Source organism: Coturnix japonica, chromosome 1 (assembly GCF_054131305.1).
Source record: "Coturnix japonica strain WE chromosome 1, WE-NBRP24, whole genome shotgun sequence".
Lineage (NCBI taxonomy): Eukaryota > Metazoa > Chordata > Aves > Galliformes > Phasianidae > Coturnix > Coturnix japonica.
The window spans coordinates 16,206,202-16,227,624 of NC_140663.1; positions in this window are offsets into that span (position 1 = coordinate 16,206,202).

Genomic DNA, 21,423 nt, shown 5'->3' on the forward strand with positions numbered 1-21,423 from the left:
GTTCTTTTTTTTCCGAATGCATTTCTGAGGTATGCTTGAAAGTGACACTGCTTTTAGCTGGTAACAGAATGAAGTGAAAATACTCTACCTCACTGCTGTGCATATCAGTCCTACACATTGGATTGTGGAGTACTAGTGTTCCAGACATAATCTTTTTCCTGCACATCATAATCACCATGTTCTCCTCTCATCAGAACTGGTTAGTTGTCATCTTGGAGCATGGCAGTCAGACTTCAGAACATACAGAATCATGCCCCTTACTCTGGTCAGTAACTGGTTCACAGAGCAAGGTGGACAAATTATTGACATAGATCATTGCTTAGATGGAACTAACTGCAGGGAGAATGTCTGATTTTCTTGGATGTTATCTAATGCCCCAGAATGTATTTTCATAACACTGTTTATATCAATAGCTAATTTACTAAAGGTCCTATTCCTATTAAGTCGTGCAAAACCATTACTTCAATTCTCTCAGCAGAACAAGGAAAAATATAAAAAATAGGACAAAATTACTGGGTTTAGTTTTTCTGAATGAACTCGTACTCTCAAATTTCACTGAAGAGTCCATAGTAAAAATGCATTGCCTGACTTCTAAACATAAGTTAAACTTTTTCTTTCATTTGATATTCTCCAATTCAATTTTCTTCAGATATTTTCATGGTTGGTTGTTTGGTCTCTGTTCCCTCTAATGTCTAAGGTATTTTCTCATGCACTTTCACAGCATAACTAAAAAATGCTAAAGAAAAGGTATTTTCGTGTAAGTACCAAGTTTATTTCATTTTATGAAAGCCCTTTAAATTAAAACCTTGTAAAAAATTTCTTAGGAATTCAGCTTTTTTTTTTTTTTTTTTTTTTTCCCCCCATGAATTTAGGGGGAAAAAAAAAGAAAAAGAAAAAGAAAAACCAAACAAACTATTGTGTTATTTTGAAGAGCCTCCTTTCAATCCCCCTCCATATAAAATCTAATTTGATAGATAGCCTGTCAAACAAATATACTGCCTGAGAGTTTGACAAAACCTTACAAGGTCAGCATCTGCCATTCAAGCTTTTCTTATATAATCTTATAATAATCTATACTGTTTCTCTTGTTAGTGTGAAAGATCAACCATAAAATAGGCGTCTCAATGACATAAAATAAAATAAGGAAAAAATATAGACAGAAGTATTCACTTTTCTGAAACTTATTAGGAAATATAGTCCTTGCAAACATATACACGTGCACACTTTTCATGCATGCATTTAAAATGAAACTGCACACAAAGATTCCTGAATGTAATGAATATGAACTCTCTAAGTATGTGTTTCCCTTCTCAGCTCCTCTGGTTTAAGGGTTCTCCCAAATCAATTATTTTCAAGAAGGAACCTTGTTTTTCTTAATACCTTCCTTGTGAGGAGGTTTCCTGAGATGGTTCTCTCTGAAGTACCTATGATGAGGATGATTTAACTAGAGTAGCAATGACCCACCTAAGTAGTATGCATTGGGCAGTGGCAGTGGGCCCAGGTGTAGAATGAGGAGGAAGGGCAGTCTTCAGAGTGCAGCCCCTGGGATAAGAGAAGTTGTGGAAAGAACTTCCAGTGGCAGTTATTAACATTCATTTCAGGATTCATCTTTAACAGATTTTTCAGAAGTGACGTGTGAGGGTACCAGCTTTTTAAAGATGGGCTGAAATTTTTCAACACAGTCCAAATTCTGAATCTCAGTGCATGAAAACTTAGTTGACATCCAATTAAGCCTTTTCATGGTTGTTTTCTACAAATCTGTGAAGTGCCTGTATCTTCACAGCCAATTTTTAGCCCTTACTTCTTCATCTGTTTCCAACCCATTCCAACCCAATTACCAAGTGGTAACTTCAGATTTTCATTAGTTGTGGCTGGCTATATCCATCTTTCAGAAAAAGAATATCTACATAAATGATTTCTCACTGAAGTAAATAGAAACTTTGTTGATTTCATTCTGCTTTTGATCAAACTATAAACTTCCATTATTTTTTCACCAGAGAATATTTTTGGATATGAAAAGAAATCCACAGATCTGCATCTCCTTCTTTTCTCAATACGGATGGCTCAATTAAGCTTAATGTGAAATATATCATACTGAATACCTCTCTCTCAGCTTTTATTATGTAGGATATACTTTTTTCTAATCAAATTAAATAATGTAATACCTCTTAGTTTAGTCATTTTATTTTCAGGGAAGTAAGGACATGCCATTGTATCCCAACCTTTAAGGTACAGAAAAATACCATTTTTTTCAACAGAAAAACAATGAATACAATATTACTCCCATGTGGATGCCCTCTCTTCCAAATGAGACCTAAATACAGATAGAAAAGTAGTGTAACTGTACTAAAACTTATCTGCCCATCATATTCCTCTGCAGTCTTTACCTCACTGGTTCTGGATGAAAGACAATAGCTCACCATTTAGAAGGAAAGAGGAGACTTGTCAGGTTTTAAGAAAGGATCCATCACTTAGTAACAGCTCCAAAAACATTGTGCCTACTAAGAAGAAGGGTTTATGAGAGAAAAAAAATATCTTAAGGATAAATGAAAGACCAAAATGACAGAAAATCCCAACCTAGAAAAAGTTGTGTGCTAGTTAGCAGGCCACGCAGTAACTTTTACTAATGCTGTCAGTTGTGCTATAGAAAACATAGTGAATAAAAAAGAACTGGGAAAATCAAAAAAACAAAGAGAAGTAAAATGTGAAATAACTAGGAGGTATAAATACTGTGTGATCAACAAACTAAAATATGTGTTGTGAGTTTTCTCTTTCTCCAGTTTTTCTTTCAAGAAGAAAGTGAAAATGCAAGATCACATGAAACATAATAACATTAGAAATTGTCTCATGTCAATGTTGTTCAAACCTGACTAAAAGAAAAAGATGTAGTAGCAAAGAAAAAGATATATTAGCAAAAGCTTTTCTTAATACAGGCTGAAAAATAGTACAATATGATAACAGAGATAACAAAGGCAGAGACAATAACTTAGAGTTTATAAACAATCCTATCCCATTTACAGTTCCATATCTCTATTGGAAACTCAAATTATGTTAAGTTTAATTTGTTTGTGTCAATTTTCTTTTAATGCTTTAAAGAAGGCAAATATTTATCACCATGGAACCTTTTCTGATTGCACTATTTTTCCTTCCAAACAGAAATAAAGCCAGAACTTCTTAAACCCAACCACCCAACACACTTCTTTTAAGATTACACTGATCTAATTTTTAATGTGAACTCTTTCTAAATCGTAGTTGGTCTAAAATTTTTACATTAAGTTTTAGACCAGAGTAGATTTTTTTATCTGAGCTATAAAACCTTGAAAAACTACATTTGTAGCAGAAATAATCACAGAGCCTGGAGTGTAGTAGCAATTGGGAGTATAGTAATAATAAATACATCTTGATTCTACAAAATAAATTTATTACAGCAGTTCTACTCTAGTATGTTATTTTGAGCTCAGTTTTCTTGATGGTGAATATGCTGGACTAGTACACTTCTTTAGTCATGATACAAAAGCTGGAAGTAAAAGCTGTAAAAGCAAAATGAATTGATTACAAATATAAATTTTTAAAAAATAGAAGAGCATTTTAATTCTAAAGATACATGATACTGGGGAAGCATGGATTGTTAGAACAGCCTTTCCTATGGCAGGTGATTTGTTTTTATTTACTATTGCAAGTATTGACTTACCATAAAAGTAGAGACTGATTTTATTATTGGTATTAGTCTTAGTGTAAATGTGGTTGGTTTTAACCATAAACAACTTCTAATAAGCAAAAGTATTACATATATTAAAACAAAACAAACAAACAAACATTAGAAAAATGCAGAATAGAAATAATGTAGAATAGAAAAAAAAATAGAAAAATGTAGAATAGAAAAAAACAAACAAGCATTAGAAAATAAAATCTGTAAATTCAACTCACATTTTACCTTGACCAGCATTACAATATACGACCCTTTGACCCTACAACATACACACACACATTAAAAATGTAAATGCTGAAATACTGAAAGGAGGAAAGGAGGAAGGAAGGAAAGGAGGAAGGAAGGAAAGGAAGGAAAGGAAGGAAAGGAAGGAGAGGAAGGAAGGAAAGGAAGGAAAGGAAGGAAGGAAAGGAAGGAAAGGAAGGAAGGAAAGGAAGGAAAGGAAGGAAGGAAAGGAAGGAAAGGAAGGAAGGAAAGGAAGGAAAGGAAGGAAAGGAAGGAAGGAAAGGAAGGAAAGGAAGGAAGGAAAGGAAGGAAAGGAAGGAAAGGAAGGAAGGAAAGGAAGGAGAGGAAGGAAAGGAAGGAAGGAAAGGAAGGAAAGGAAGGAAGGAAAGGAAGGAGAGGAAGGAAAGGAAGGAAAGGAAGGAGAGGAAGGAAAGGAAGGAAAGGAAGGAGAGGAAGGAAGGAAAGGGAAGGAAGGAAGGAAGGAAGGAAGGAAGGAAGGAAGGAAGGAAGGAAGGAAGGAAGGAAGGAAGGAAGGAAGGAAGGAAGGAAGGAAGGAAGGAAGGAAGGAAGGAAGGAAGGAAGGAAGGAAGGAAGGAAGGAAGGAAGGAAGGAAGGAAGGAAGGAAGGAAGGAAGGAAGGAAGGAAGGAAGGAAGGAAGGAAGGAAGGAAGGAAGGAAGGAAGGAAGGAAGGAAGGAAGGAAGGAAGGAAGGAAGGAAGGAAGGAAGGAAGGAAGGAAGGAAGGAAGGAAGGAAAAGAAAATTCTCAAAGAGAGCACTGTTCTTATTAAGACTTGGAAATTACAATAAATAAAAATATAAATGGCGGTAGATGGCAATCACACACACTCTTTTATAAAGGAAAAAAATGAGTGTGAGAGGGGACTTTCATCAGGACAGCATACCCTATACCTCTCAGTTCTAGCAGGCCCACACTCTACAACTTCTCTTTAATAAGTAATAACTTCTGTAAGTGTTTCACTCCTGCTGTCTTGAATATGAACAGCCTCTATTCTTTATCCGCAAGGAATCCAGACAGGTAAAAGAAGCTCTTTCCTGAGAATTTCTCAGCAGTGCTATGGGACACATTGACATGCACAGGTGGTTAACAACACAAGCAGGACCATACCATCAGCTGTATGAACAGATACAGAAATAATTCTTCACTTCTGAAAGTGAAGTAAGTAAATGGAGCATGGGACTATATGGAACATTTTCAAAGCTTTCCATATCTCCTATGAGTTTCCATGCTGTTTTTCTCTCGCTGTTACCATAAGTACCTTAATTCTATCTAATGGATAGAGCTAGTCTCACTGGAGTCATAAATTGACACTAAACAGGGATAGGTTTTCTGATTCTTTCTTTTTAGAATAGAAAATTCTCATGCAAATTTTCTAGATATTCACAGTTTTACATACATATTCCTGAACTGAATATCAGGAAAGATTTTACAGATTCAGAATAGAACTGTAGTTGAAAATCAAGCACATGAAGTAACATATACCAATATGAAATGAAATCAAAATAACTAAATTATACAGAATTAAGTGTTTGGTTTTCTGGTTTGTTTTTTTTTGTTTGTTTGTTTGTTTTTCAGACCCATATATAATTCATGGCTTTCATAAAAAAAATTCAAAAGTACCATTTTGAAACTCTTAAGACTATGATGCAGAAAACAAAGATCTAATTTAAAAATCTAGTTCAAGAAGACCAAGAACTTGATTTCCTATTCCTATATTCTTGATAAGGGCTCTGATACAAGGTTAGTTCTTTTTACTACTTTTTTTAGGTCTTGTCATGCTTGTGATTTCACTCTAATGTAACATTTTTATGTGGGTTTTTTTGTGTGTATTTTTTTTTTTGTTTTGTTTTGTAACCAGTGGAGTTAAGTCAGTAATCACAGCAGATATTTTCTTGTACAGAGTATATAATAGTACTAAATGTAAAGCACCCCAAAATTTTAAGTCTCTGAAACATTATACAGCACTTTCTGTCCCACTGGTTTCAGCTGTGATACCACAGACAGACACAGTAATTTAAATTATTTACTGCCTTCTGGATAAAATATAGTCTATTGTTTAAGGTTGCTTTCCTTGGGTATCAAAAGAATATCTAAGGCTGGATTTCTTTGTAAATTTGTGTAGTTACAATTAAGTATTCAGGAATCATATTGATGAGCAGGATATAAATAAACTGACATGTCACTTTCAAGAAGACTCTTAATGTTATTTTACTGTGAAATAATTCTGAATTTCCTTGCCTCTGAATGCTGAATTCCAAAAAACAATGAAAAATGTATTTAATAAAAGTAAATGAGACACAAGAGAATTTTAAACACTCGTTGAACTGAGACAGCTACATTGTTTTTAAAGTCTAATTTTAAACTGTATTATTTACCATAGAATGATTATAATCTATCACGTTATTGTGCTGTCATATAGACACACAAAATCCATGTACTAAGTTCCTTGTGATTATTTAGGTGATTACTTACATGCAGTAGCTGCTTATCAGGCAAAAATAATTAACATGAGTATTTTTCTTTATGCTTAGAGCTTAACTGGGTCTGAAAAACCCACTAAAAATAAAATAATGTGGAGATATTATTAGGAGCGCATAAATATCATTGTAGTGATTTGACTACTTGTACAGGCTCTTCATTGTATTTCCCACCAAGACAGTGTAGATATTTTCCTCATATCATTTCTTGTGCTTTGTTTACCTGTATTTTATTTGTACTGCAGCAAGCACAAAGGTGGTCCATGGCTGAATGTGCTGTGTAGAGAAGTCACCTAGGGACAAAACTACACAGGCCATAGCTTTCCACTTGCCCTTGCCTGTCCACAGATATGTCCAGGATAATCATCTGAGGGTGCTGGTATCAGAAATTCGTTTGCTGTTCTGTTGCCACCAATAAGAAGCACTAAATTATGTTGCTTTCTTATATGACTGATTAAAGAGCATAGGGGATGAGAGTAGAGGAAGGTAGGAAATCTTTGCTCATGGGATATTTGCACTTGTAAGTGAAAAGTCTGAAAAGTGAAAAGGCAACAAATATAGCAGCCTTTAACCTCAGAAATATCTGTGCATTGCCCTTGATAAGTATTGCAATGAAGGCTCTGTAAACAACTTACTTTTCAGGGGGATTTACCACCAGATTTATACCTTTACCCTGGGGTGAAAAAGGTAGAAGAAGAACTTTTCATTAGGAGATAAAGAATTTGAGGGGAAGCTGTTTAAATTATCCAGAAATGACATGGACTGAGAGGGCAAAGGGGAGCTTAGAACAGAGGGAGAAACTTGCCTCCCTGCATTCAGAATCATCAACTACAAAATTCTCTGGTGTTATATCCCTAGGCTGATTCAATAGCCTATATCAATCATACAAATTCCAAAGCTGGCTTTACTATTAACCTTCTCTTTCCCCAAGCAATGTCTGTAGCCATTCTTGCTGCTGGCTGCAGCCCTGCTGGTGCAGGTTCTAGCAGGAAATAGCTGTCACACCTATAATCAGCTCACATCTGAGACTTCAATCTCTGATGAAATGCCTTGATTGTAATAAAGAATGTAATATCTATGATGTTTGATAGTTTGGTTTAAAAAAAATCTCTAAATAGCTTAAAGATATTTGAAGCTTCACTACCTGCTTTCCAGATGAGTGTAGCATCAGCAGTAGCTTGCTGAATAGTTTGAGGCACTATCCAGTCTCTTTTGTTAAAAACGAATGACTCAGATGACAGAATAGGGAAAAAAAAAGTTCAAAGGATCTCTCTTTCTAAGCAAGAAAGTAATTCTCTGCAGAGGTGGGACTGACTAGTTCTAGTACTTCATATGAGGAGAATGAAGGGACTTTGGTAATTTCTGACTACTTCTGTGTGTTACCAGCTGGCTAAATCTATTATCATGCCATTCATTTTATAGCACAGTAGTACTCCAGTCCCAGTAGGTTAGTCAGTAAACCAATATGTTCATCATTCTTTGCATATTTGCAACAGGTTTGTCTGTTTTCCAGTTAAATTTCACTTGTGTTCCTGTGAAGGATTAGAAATTCCAGCATGAAAGCAAATAGATCTGTCAACCTTTTACAGGCTGGTTCAGCCCGGTTCCGTGAGTAGTGGGGCAGAGGGATTTCGCAAAATCTGCACCTATGGAGAAGGGAAACATGCAACCCCAGAATAATTAGAAAGAAACAGCAGCAATGATCTGAGGAGAAACAAACTAATTTACTGAATATGGCATCAGAATGCAAAATAATTAGAATTGAAGCCAATAAATCAGATATAATGAGAGAGTATCTGAAAGCTGTAGGCCTTACAGTAATCATGCAGCCAGGATGGGCAGAAGTGAAGGAGAAGAGCAGGGAAGAGAAAAGCTGAAGGAAAGTGAGAGAATGTCAGATGACCCAACACCACCTTATGTGCGTTCCCCCAGTTCAGGAATGATATCAGCACAGTCTTCTGGGGAAAGTAATTTCTTCTGTTTGCTGTGTGGACCCGGGGCATTAACACTTTAATTACCAGTACCCTACATGATGTGGTGATGTGGAATACTGATGATCATAAAACCATGACAAGATCCCAGATAATTTTAAGGATTTGTTGTTTCATCCCAGGGCAGGAAAACTTCCATCTTACTCAGGCTTGAAACTTTTCTGCCCAGTCTGTTCTCAAAAACTTCCAGTAATGATCATTCCACATTCTCCCTAGACAGTCCTTTCTAGTGATTTATGGTTCAAAATCTTTTCCTAATACATATTCTAAATTTCCCCTGTTCTAATTTAAGACCATTACTTCTTGTTCAATCCAAGGCTGACACAGAGAACAGATTATTCCTTTCGTCTTTGTAACTACCTTCTGCATATCAAAGAGTGCTATTTTATATCCCTTCCAGTCATTTTTTTCTTCAAACCTTATCCTTTTTTCAGAGGTCATGTTTTCAAGAACTCTGCTCATTTTTCTTGTTCTTTTCTGTAATTTCTCTTATAAGCACTGTGTTATAGTGATGCAGTGTTAAGATGATTAATTTAAAAAGTTGAAATACCTTTAATTTGGAAACCTGACATTGTATGAGTGTCTAGTTTCACATTATTCTAGTTTCATAAGACAATTTCAGGGGCACAGTGTATAATAAATTTCAAAATAATAGATGTAAGTTTTATGAAGTTAAGTAACTCCTAGATTTAGCTGCAATGGTTTCAGGGGTTGATGATCCCAAAAGCCAATTCCTTAGCTACTCAAAATGTCAGTTGTGTCAAATGTCAGCTGTGGAATTTGGTCTAATAAATCAGCCTCTGATTGGCAACTGCTGTTTAGATCCACTTCTGTCAGCTTCTTCTACGACAGCAGTAACTTTCAGCTAAGCAACAGGATGAACATTTGAGGTCTGCAAAGTCTTACTCACCACAACTGCTTGCTTCTGTATGTGACTATGTCTTTAAGTAACCCTAACTAAACCTATCTTAATGTACTGCAAAAATCTACCCTTGCTGAGTAAAAGTGTCACCTCTCTGAAGACAATCACAAAGCGGTTATGGTTATCAGCTCTGATTATCTGTCAGTTATCGACCAAGAGGAATGCCAAGAGGAATCCTCTTGAAGGAGAGTAAGTATGACCCATGGAAATACCGTTTCTCAGGCAGGCACTAATAAATGAAGAAAACTAGGAGCAGAAGTTTTCTTCTGTAATGAGAGCATGTGATAATCTGGTGCAAACATCATGATTGTCATCAAGAATTGCTCTGCAGGTATGCTGGAGTATTTTCACTCTCTCAGAATACTAGGGAAACCTCAGACTCCCAGGCAAGCAAAATCAAATTTGCAAACATGTAGAAAGGAAGGGAAATTGGTAGTGGGAGAAAAAGTACTTTTGAACAGAAACACTGGACTGAAGTATCAAGGGAAGGTCAAATGTTTCCATCCACATCCATCCATCCATTTCCATCTGCCAGGTTTCTTCTCTTTTCTATTCTTATCTTGTGATCAAATGCTGTCTAGTCAGAAAATATCCAGGTACAGTGTTGGGATGTTTGAAGCCCATAAATGATGTACTGAATCACTTGGTGTTAGATCATCTGGGTCGCATCCAGGGATTCCAAGCTGAAGTGAGAACCTGTTTCCCTGATCACAAAGAGTGAGTTTGGAGAATGACGACTATATCTCAAGAACATTGCATTTTTCATTATCAAGTTTCTGTTCATTTAAGGTTGTAAGGGCGAATGACCATTGGAAGCCATTTGAGTAAACTGATATCAGAATCATGCAGTTGAAGCAGAAGTAAAATGAAAAAGGCAAAAAGATCAACTACAATTCCCGTTTTCAGAGATTCAAGTGCAACAATGAAAATGAAAACAAACTGTCAGTGGTTTACGGGCTGATTCAGCCCTGTTCCATGACTAGTGGGGCGGAGGGATTCACAAATCTGCACCTCTGGAAAAGCGAAACAGGGGACACCAAAATAATTAAAAATAGTGGCAAGGATCTGAGGAGAAACAAACTAATTTACTAAATACGGTATTGGAATGCAAGATAACACACTATAATACAATATAATTAGAATTGAAGCTAATAAATCAAATATAATGAGAGAGTACCTGAAAACTGTAGGCCTTACAGTAGTGCTGGTGGTGTAGATGGTGCATGTGGTCGGGATGAACAACAGGGAGGAGAACCAAAGGAAAAAGGGACATCAAGTGACCTTGCCAGGGTTAAATCTCCTCTCTGAATGCAAAGTCTTCCAGAGTATGTAGTTCTTTCTCCCAGACCAGTGCCCAGAACTGGAGCATTCAACTCTTTAGCTCCCAGTGCACTACATGATGTTATGATGTGGAATATCAATAACCAAAAATCATAAAACAATGACACAAACAAACAAAAAGATTAAGAAAGGGAACTATTGATAAAATAAGTCTGCAAAATAGTTGCAATATTAGCAATTTATCAGGTTGTTTAACTAGTACGCATTAATTAAACTGCTATCATTTCCATGTAACTGATTTTGGATTTATGAATGTTTCACTTAACTGGAATGTGTGCCCCGTGATCTTAAAACTGGTAAATTTCATTTGAATATTGTATTCGCCACCTGGTATTTGTCATACATTCAGTGGAAAATATTATAGAAGTGCTATTTTTTTTCCCTTTAAAGTGCTCTCATCTCCCAAAAAAAAAGACTTCCTACACAAAACTTCACCCAAAATAGCACTACACTCAGGAAAAATGCAGTTTGACTGTTCTTCCTTGTGTTGATTTGATACAATCACACACACTGCAATCAAAAATGAACCTTTTAAGCCATTAAAATTTTATCATCCTCTTGGGAAATATTTCTTCTATAACTGAAATTACTGTTTTCTCTTACTGTCTACAATTCAATTGAAATTGGCAAGTAATTACACTAAATGATCTGATATCACATAGCTAAATTCCTAGATCTCTCAACAGGGCAGAATTTCTTTCAGCAGTAAGCACTTTCTAGGGAAGATGGAATAAATAGTATGTTTTTAGACCAAAATAATGACTCAAGAATGCAGCGTTATTTCTGCCATTGTACAGTTTCTGCCCTCTGGAAACTAGATAAGAATTTTGTTTTACACAAGATGCTACTGAGATACAGAATTAAGTTCCACTCTTTTTTCCTTTATGATCCACTAGCTTCGTCTGAGTGAAAGCAGTGAATCTGCTTAACCGTGACAATTTTTCTTCAGTAGAAGAATCTTAGTCTATTTGAATGTCTCTTTCCTTTCAACTTAGTAAAAAAATATATATATATATTCAACAAAAATTAAAGATGTTGCTTATTCACTTGTTAAACCAACAGATAATGTTATTTACAATACTGAAAAATCTTGACATCTTGGTAAGGCTGTACCTCACATTTAGTTTCTTCCAAACCCTAGTGCTGTTACATTCAGCAACAGGATATGAAGCCAAACCCTAGGTTGATTTATGGTGCCCATCTAAAAAACAGCAGAATTCTCTTACGTCGCTGACCACCTTCCAGGTTTTCTCAATCTCTCTAAGTCAGTAAAATCCTAGAAGTGTTAAAGAATGTCAACGAGTGCCAATTTTTCATATGGAGGAATGAAATAGTGCATATTTGCTTCATATGTATTTCTGTGTCAGAAGCCATTTTGTGAGACTGTTTCTCTTCTATCATCTGCCACAAAACAACAAAATCTACCAAAATATTGGTGGGAAGGTTCAACCTCTACTGTCATACAACCATCACCCACCTCTGATGTTGTGGACCTACTTAATAAAGTATGAGGAATTACTTTTGGAGTGGCCCTTGTAGATTGATATAATTAGACTTCTTTAAAAGAATCTTGGGTACCTCGGTAGAAAAGAGATATGAACATTTACCCATGTTGTTGTCAACATTACACAAAAATGATTTTGTTCAAAATGTGATCTATCGTGTATATGGGTGCTGAACTAGTGCTGTTTTGTGGGTTTTTTTTTTTGTGAGTGTGTGTAGAAAAAATGTAGTAGAAGGCCTCAAAAATAAGTGCAGCCTTCTTAATCTTGTAGTTTTGCTGAGTGTATTGCTGTAGTGGAAAACTGATTACAAAATCAAGTTGAAACATATTTATTTTTATTTTGCTATTTTGCTCCAGAATTGTTTGCTGTTGCTCTGGTGATGACATTGTGGAAAAAAAAAAAAAATTAAAAAAAAAATTAAAAAATTTAAAAAAAAAAAGTTATTTACATGAGTGAACAATAGTGTTCATTGGTATGATATGATTGCACTCTCCAGCCTTATTCATGTGTTAGTGAAATTTTGCAGGCAGTAATATTTAACATTTTAAAATCAGTTGCTTTGCCCTCACAGGTTTTCTCTGTACATGCTGGCTTAAAAGTTTTATCTATTTTCTTTTTAATAGCTTCATATAATGGATTGATTCAATACACAACCATAAGACTTCTAGGACAATTTTGATAGATTGTACCAAGCATTTGCTTGCTTATATCTATATGTGTGGTTCTAGAAAAATAAAATTTATTCTTTTTAACACGGTGCCATATTAATCTTTTATTTGATATTAGTTTTAAATATTACCATTTGGTTTCAAGAAAAGTTTCCAACAACTAAAACACATCACATATGTTGAAAGGAATACAAGAGATCCCAGCATAAATATAACTTAATCTTCATTTACTTTAAGATCTGGAAGATTTGGAATTTTCCCTCTTTTTCCATATTATATTATTTTGCCAGAATCAGAACAGCAGGAGTTATTTTTAGATTAGTCCAGCAATCAGCCTGATCTACTTAGTTCTGTCACTAAGCCATGTCCCTTAACATCATCTTTGCACATTCCTTAAATCCCTTCAGTGATGGGGACTCCTCCACTTCCCTTCACAGTCCATTCCAACACTTGACTACCCTTTCTGTGAATAAGTACTACCTAATATCCAATCAAAACTCCACCGTTACAGCTTCAGGCTTTTCCCTTACATCCCATCAGTTGTCACCTGAGAAAGAAACCATCCTCCTATGTGCAACCTCCTTTCAGGTAGCTCTAGAGTTTGACGCGGTCTCTCATTAGCCTTCCCCATAGTAAACAACCCCAGTTCCCTCAGCTGTTCCTTGTAAGTCTTGCTTTCTAGTCCTTTCAGCAGCTTCATTGATCTTCTCACATGCTTGAGAAATTCAGCATCCTTCTTGTAATGAGGACATCAAAAATGAATACAATATTCAGTTTGTCCTGACTTGAAGAAATGCATTAATTTTCAGTCACAAATGCACTAACTCTAGATAAGGTATTTCCACTCAAGGCTCTGCTTTTGGTTATAAGTTGAATTATTTCTTTTTAGAGCTCTCATTTTAATAGATATAATAGTATTTCTTACACGTGCCAACCTGATGCTAGTAAGTATTGTTTCATACGCAGACAAGCAGTTGAAATATTTGTAGATACTTTATAAAATATTTAATTTAATTAATTATATTAGTTTAGATAAGATTATTAAGACTAGGATCATAGACCTTGATCTTAACAGGAAAGGTGGTTTTTCTTTTCTACTCTGAATGTATAAGTTTGCAAAATTTACAAGGAAATGTTGGAGATGTGAAATGAACAAGTAGTACAAGTGTAGTTTTTCTCCATTAGTATGTGACATGAGAAATAGAATGAGTTATTTTTTTATATGCTTCAGTTCAATGGCTGTATCATTACATCTACTATGCATCTAGCAAATAAGTGGAAAAAAATTCACTTATAAAAAGGCTAATAAAAAAACATGCATTAAATGTATGGTAAATGTATGGTAAAACATGCATTAAACGCATGGTAAGTGTTGTAAGCAAAGACATACAAAATAAGACTTTTGCATTTGCTTAAAAGGTGAGAAGATTTATTTGATAGAGAGGATTTATCTGATAAAAATTATTGAAGTCAGTCAAATTACTGAAGTCAGAGTCTTCTTCTGAGAATGAAAGAAAAAGTAATTTTATAGCTTGTCTCATCTTTCTCTAAATTACTATAAAGTAACCCTAAGAGACTAGCTGAAATGGAGATGCTTGCTCTAATGATGGCTATGCTACAATGAATTGAATTTCTTACCAGAATACAAAGAAAATTCATTTTATAAAACCATGTGTTATAATGCAATACTTTGTAGACACTGATTTGCTAAGAAGTCATTGCTTAAAAATGCATCCATAAAAAAGCCAAATGAATCTTCTTGTGTGTTGTCATTACTTATCAGGAGGCTCCACCAAAAATCTAAGAAAAGGCAATTTTTAGTCCCGGAGGCTACGTTAGTCTGAAGAGTATCCACTGGGTGTCAACCACTGTTCTTGTAGAAGGAGAAAGGCAAACCAAAGATTTTTTTTTTTTTTTTTTTTCTGGAGTTGTAAGCAGTAATGTTACCCTTAAAAATATGTTGTGTGAAAAGAAGCGTCTGTACATTGACCCTTCAGGAATTAATACTGGATTACATTCTTTTCCCCTAGGTTTGGGAGACTACACAAGTAATTTGCACAGTCAACATGGTCAGATAAAAAAGGCATTAATAGATACAGCTGGAAAAGACACATATCACTTCAAAATGAAAAATCTTTTTTTTTTCCTCTCTCCTGGAAAATGAACTGGGAAAAACTATATTCTGTACTTTCTGAATTTGTCATTTTTCTACACTTCTACAGTTCATTTAAAAGTAAAACCAGGAACTTAGGCTTCAGAATAGTAGCTTTACCTCTATTATTGATTTATTCACTAGCTTGAAAGTTGTATAGATTAATATTCATACTTATATGCAATAAATCTTCTAATCTTACAATAATGCAACAGTGATTTAGTTCTTACATCAAGAAATTATAGCATCTGCTGTGTGAAAATTAAAACATATTCATTATTGTATTAAAGAATAAGAAACTGTATCAAGTAACATTATAAAAATGCCTTGTGGATAATGTATGAGCATTTTCCATATCTAGTACTGAATCATTAAGCTATACATTTAAATTAATAGTAATAAAATTGCTCTTGTAAAATATGATTCGTAAATAGTATTATATTTTTAAGTTAAGGAAAGTTCTACAAACAGTTCTTTAGAGGTAAACATATTTTAAGCAGGGTAAAATATTATTTCTTTGTTGAGGTTATTATAGCAAAATCCTCAGTGGGATGACAATTTCCAGGTTCCAGGTTGTTTTCCTCCCTCTCCATACTTTTGACTTTGCCTTTAAAGGTGATCTTGGTTATCTTCAAAATGTATACAAAAGTAGTACTAAATAATCCAGATGAGATAAATTTCATGCTCATAGAGAGGATAATGAAATGTAGCTAGGTAAAATTTTCCAGAATTTAATCTCTACAATAGATAATTTTCCTCTCTTTCCATGGTACAAGAATGATTATACCACTTGCAAATACTCCTCTTTATTGCACTAGAAGTTGCATTCATATCTCTGGAAGTCTACTGTCAGTGAACTGAGATATTCAAAAAATACACATTATATTTCTCAATACTTTTCTAACATTGATAGTTATTATGGAAATAATTTTAAAATGACTGCATTGTAGCAGTATGTTTCAAAAGTCCATCTTTAGCTTCCAAATTTTAAAAAATAAATTATGTCATTTCTTTCATCTTTATTCCAAGACCAGGAGAAAGTAAATGAACGCAAGCAAAAAGAGTTCCCTTAAGTTTCACTGAATTTGCATTGATCATCTACAGTTACAGAAATCTTCCCCTGCCAATTTTATTGACTAAAGATTCATAGGGCTCAGGTAGGAAGAACATGTCAGTAGGTGGAAGATATCTTTTAAATTTTTATCAAGAGATGCAAAAGGAATTAAATCCAGTGATTGTTTTGGAAACTAGTCAGTGACACGTTTGAAAATTTCTTTATAAAAATGAAATTGTAATTTTTGCTTAATACTGCATAATGTTTGACTACTTGTATTTTAATGCTTTCAAATCGCAAAATGACTAAATGCATTGTGCAATGCTTTCATTAAGATGTTTCTGTAGGAATGGGAGTCTAATGTACTTTTTGTGACAAAGTTCTTTTCATTTTAAGCTTCTGTAGAGGAACAATATAAGAAATTACAAATATTGCAAAAGAAGCTAAGAAGAGAGAGCAAAACAAAATATTTTATCTGAGTGATTATGATACAAATTTAAAAATGGAAATATTCACTGATTTCCTTGAATGTTTTTTTTTTTTTTCCAGTGTAGCTAAGGTCAGAATTTCATTCAGAAGGGAAGAAGCAATATAAAAGAAGATAAATACTGTTTTTAAGAGATGCTAGAATGGAAAAAATAAATAAATAAAATTAAAACAAATATATCAGTAATATGGTAGCAGTAACAGCATGAGTAAATCCTGTGAAATATTTGGAAAAGGTATTTTGTAACAGTAGCTGAGTTTACAATGGGCTGAAGGCATACAAGGATAGGACTAAATATTTTACATACATGTGTGTTGTTTATAGCAAAACACCACAGATTATTAGTATTATTTGGAAGTGTAAATTATATTAATTTTGTTATATACTTATTATTGGAAAGGAATTCAAGACTTTATAAGTACCACAGCCAACACATGTCAAGAAATGTATTTATGACTGCAAAAATAAATATTGTTGTACTTTATGTAAAGAGATACAAGAACAAAACAATTCCTACTACAGTTAACTTGCCAAATGGGCTCTGTTTCAAAGTGGTTCTGTGATGCTTCTACTTTTAAAACTCTACATATATTTTGTCTTCTGAAATAGAGACACATATTCCTGCTTGATATCCTGCAGGTAGTTTGATGTTGAAGTATACTGCCATCATTACAGAACTTAAAGTTCCAAGCACTTCTTGTTCTTGGTTGGATCCTTTCTATGTATATCAGTATCTGAAGTGAGTATATAAGGAAGTTGAACAGACATTTGTGAGTAGAGAGTATCTGAGTAGATAAGAGGTGATGAGTGCAAATTGAAAAACAAGAAGTTCTCACTGAACATCTGGAAATTCCTCTTCACTAAGCACTAGTGCACCTGCCCAGAGAGACCGTGTAGTCTCTATCCCTGTATATTCAAAAGATACCTGGACACAGTCATGGGCAGCCTACCATAGGTGATCCTGTTTGAATCACAGAATCATAGAATCATAGAATGACTGATGTTGAAAATATCTTGTTGCTGACTGCTGTTTGAATTTAGGGGTTAAGGTAGATGACCTCCAGAGCTTTATTCCTGTATCAACCATTCTGCATGTCTATGAGTGCTAACTTCCGACATGAGTGATAGCATCCTCTAAATTTTGGAAGGTGGATCTACTACTAGATGCCTCCCACAAGTCATAAAGATGAAGCTAGCATGCCAGAGAATTGAGCTTCTTCTTGTAATATGAAGAGAAAGAGAAACTGAAATCAGAAACTCAATATTAATTCAACAGTGTCAAAGTTTGGTAGGTTTTTTTGCATAAAATATTATGTATCTTTTGTATGTACTGTACCTTTACTATATATACTGTAATACTGTACCTTTTGACTTGTATGAAAGACTGGAAGTTTGGAGGAGAATAGAAAATAGTCATGAAAGCTCTTGTGTCTTCACACTTCTCTTCCGAAAATATACTTGAACTAGGCTGAATGTGTTTTCTTGGCCCAGGCAGGCAACATCTGCCCAGCAGTACATCACAAAGGCAAGGAAAAATCCTGTAAGTGATGTACAATTTTGCATGTATTTCTTTGATCTAATTGACAATGTGATCAAAATTCCTGTCAGTGTAGCGGTTATATACTCTGAGAATATACGGAAAGGAGAATTGTTTATCTCTTCCCTAAAATTAAATATCTAGAGAAGTGGAAGTTAGGAATAAGTCAGAAGATGTCTTTTTCTTTTCTTTTCTTTTCTTTTCTTTTCTTTTCTTTTCTTTTCTTTTCTTTTCTTTTCTTTTCTTTTCTTTTCTTTTCTTTTCTTTTCTTTTCTTTTCTTTTCTTTTCTTTTCTTTTCTTTTCTTTTCTTTTCTTTTCTTTCTTTCCTTTCCTTTCCTTTCCTTTCCTTTCCTTTCCTTTCCTTTCCTTTCCTTTCCTTTCCTTTCCTTTCCTTTCCTTTCCTTTCCTTTCCTTTCCTTTCCTTTCCTTTCCTTTCCTTTCCTTTCCTTTCCTTTCCTTTCCTTTCCTTTCCTTTCCTTTCCTTTCCTTTCCTTTCCTTTCCTTTCCTTTCCTTTCCTTTCCTTTCCTTTCCTTTCCTTTCCTTTCCTTTCCTTTCCTTTCCTTTCCTTTCCTTTCCTTTCCTTTCCTTTCCTTTCCTTTCCTTTCCTTTCCTTTCCTTTTCTTTTCTTTTCTTTTCTTTTCTTTTCTTTTCTTTTCTTTTCTTTTCTTTTCTTTTCTTTTCTTTTCTTTTCTTTTCTTTTCTTTTCTTTTCTTTTCTTTTCTTCTTTTTTTTTTTTTTTTAAAATTTCCCTAAGGAGTTTTCTCTACAGGACATGACATTTTTAAAGGCTAAACATTCGAGATGTGGCATATCAGAAGTGACTCATCTGTAAAGGTATATAAGTATAAACTGATCATTGCAAGACAAGAAGAAAATTATTTGCAATAAATAAAAGGATTTCCTGAATGTATATCAATTGGAGAAATGAATAGAAACCAGGAAGGTGACAGCACATGATGACAGGATGTCTGAGAGAATTGACAGACATTAAAGCAGTTTAAGAAGGCTCGTGGCACCAACATAGGTTATGCAAGAACAAATAAAATTGTACTCTAAAAATTGGTTAACATTATTATAACAGCTTCTGGAAAAATACCTTCAATCTGGCAGTAGTCCTTTGTGAAATTAACTTGAGGAGCTGGATATTGAAATGAGCATAATTAACAAACTAATTACTTTATCACATTCTTTGTTTCTGAAAATGCTAAGAGTTTATCTTCAAAGGGAATAAATAAATATGTTGGTTTTTTTTCAGGAATTAGAAACCACAGAATTGTTTTAAAAACATTGTGAAAAGAGCTAAAATTTACTAAGACTAGTATGACCAGTATATACTAAAAAAAAAAAAAACCCCACAAAAAAAAAAATCTAATATGTCTGTCTTCCACTTCCACTTTGAGATCTTACATCTTGCTGAGTTCAGATGGGAACACATAATATTTAGACTTGTTATGTCAGCATTATTTTATTTATCACATGCATTATGAAGAAAGAAAGCAAGATGAAACTCATATTAGCCACAATTGTAGTAATAAGATATTCAGAATTTGTCAGAACATGGTTTTTAATGATTTCTGTTTAAGAATTTGATACAATGATATATTTAAGGTCGTTTAAGAAATGGCAAAGGCAACAAGTGTTTAAGAACAATTTTAGATGGGTTACAGAAAATTAAACTTTTACATTAGCATCTGATTTAATTCATTTTACTAGCACCTCATTTAATTCACTCCCTCCAGTCACCCAAAAAGATTGTAGCAAAAATGGCATTTCACCCTCTGCTCTTATTATCTCTTACTCTAACGGTCACCTATTTTAATATATTCATTAATTTTCCTTTGCGTTGCATGGAAAATCCATGCAAGTTTACTGATCTTATCTTTAAATACATATTTAGATCACTTTCCTTTAGCCTTTCTTTCTTCTGACCTTACTGGTCGGAAGTCATACTACTTTACATCTCATTTTCCTTCTCTGTGCTTCATATGCAATTCATATATTTTAAAAATAAAATAAAATAAAATAAAATAAAATAAAATAAAATAAAATAAAATAAAATAAAATAAAATAAAATAAAATAAAATAAAATAAAATAAAATAAATAAAAGGTTTTATTTTACTGCTCTCCTAATGCCTTCACAGAATATTGAATACTTTTCTACGAATTTTACCAAAATATTGGAGTTTCATTTCTTTGTTTCATTTATTTTTCCATTTTTTTTCTTTCTGTATAATTCCATATTTGCATCTCCATTGGTCCACTTGGAATGGGACTTCAAGTATAGAGACCTCCCTCCAGAAATCCAAGTACAATATTCTTTTATTCTTTATTATATAGGTAATTATTCTAGAGTGCACAGAAAATATACCAAACGTATCTGCTACTTTTAGGGTGGACAAGGAGAGAAAAAAAATATCGAAATACTAAAAGACTCAAAAGGGAAAACAGCTGAGTATTTAGAAAATTATTTGTAGTTTTCCCAGTGTTGTTTTTGGTTTTTTCTAATTTTGTTCTCCTATTTTTCCATAGATTCTGACCACCTAAGCCAACCAAATCCACTTCCTTTTCTTGGTTTTATTAAATGAAGCTTTTATCTTATGTTTCCAACAAAATCAGAATTTAAAATTAATTAAAAGTACAGACAATTTTGAAATAACAAATTGATCGGATAATTACCATTCTAAATATATGGCAAATCTTTTATTCTGTCCTAAAACTCTAAAGTAATCTTTTTATATTCATGTTTTGTAGGTTGTACATTGCACAGTACTACTTTTATCAACATCATAAACTTAGGCCAAAATCTGTGTTTCTACAAAACAAGGAAATTCATATTTTGACTTTTTAAATTGTAATGGCAAAGAAGTTAACCAAAGTCCAATAAGCAGAACTGGATTTTTTTGTGCAAATACACAGAAAGATCCCATTCAAGAAGCTTCTTTCCTTTCTTTCCGGTGTTTTTAAAATTTTCTTTCACACTTTCAGAATAGCAGTTGAATACATGTTCAAAGCTAAGAGTGTTATTGAAATCTGATGACTTAAGAGTACTTATGTTTATGCTAAGATACCATACAGAAAGTTGCTGAACTTTTTGAATTGTTGGCTTATTAACCACATTTCTCATACGTCTTTCTTCAGTCTCTTATGCCAAATCATCCAAACCATATAATGAGTTCCAGAATTAAACTCCGCAGTATAGACCTTTGTACCAAAAAAAAAAAACACTAAGGGAATTGTGACCCTAAGCTAAAGAGGTGACAATTTCATTTCAGTCTCTCAGTAGATAAAGATGCATACAGAGACCAAAATTTGCCTAAAAATCATCATAAATAT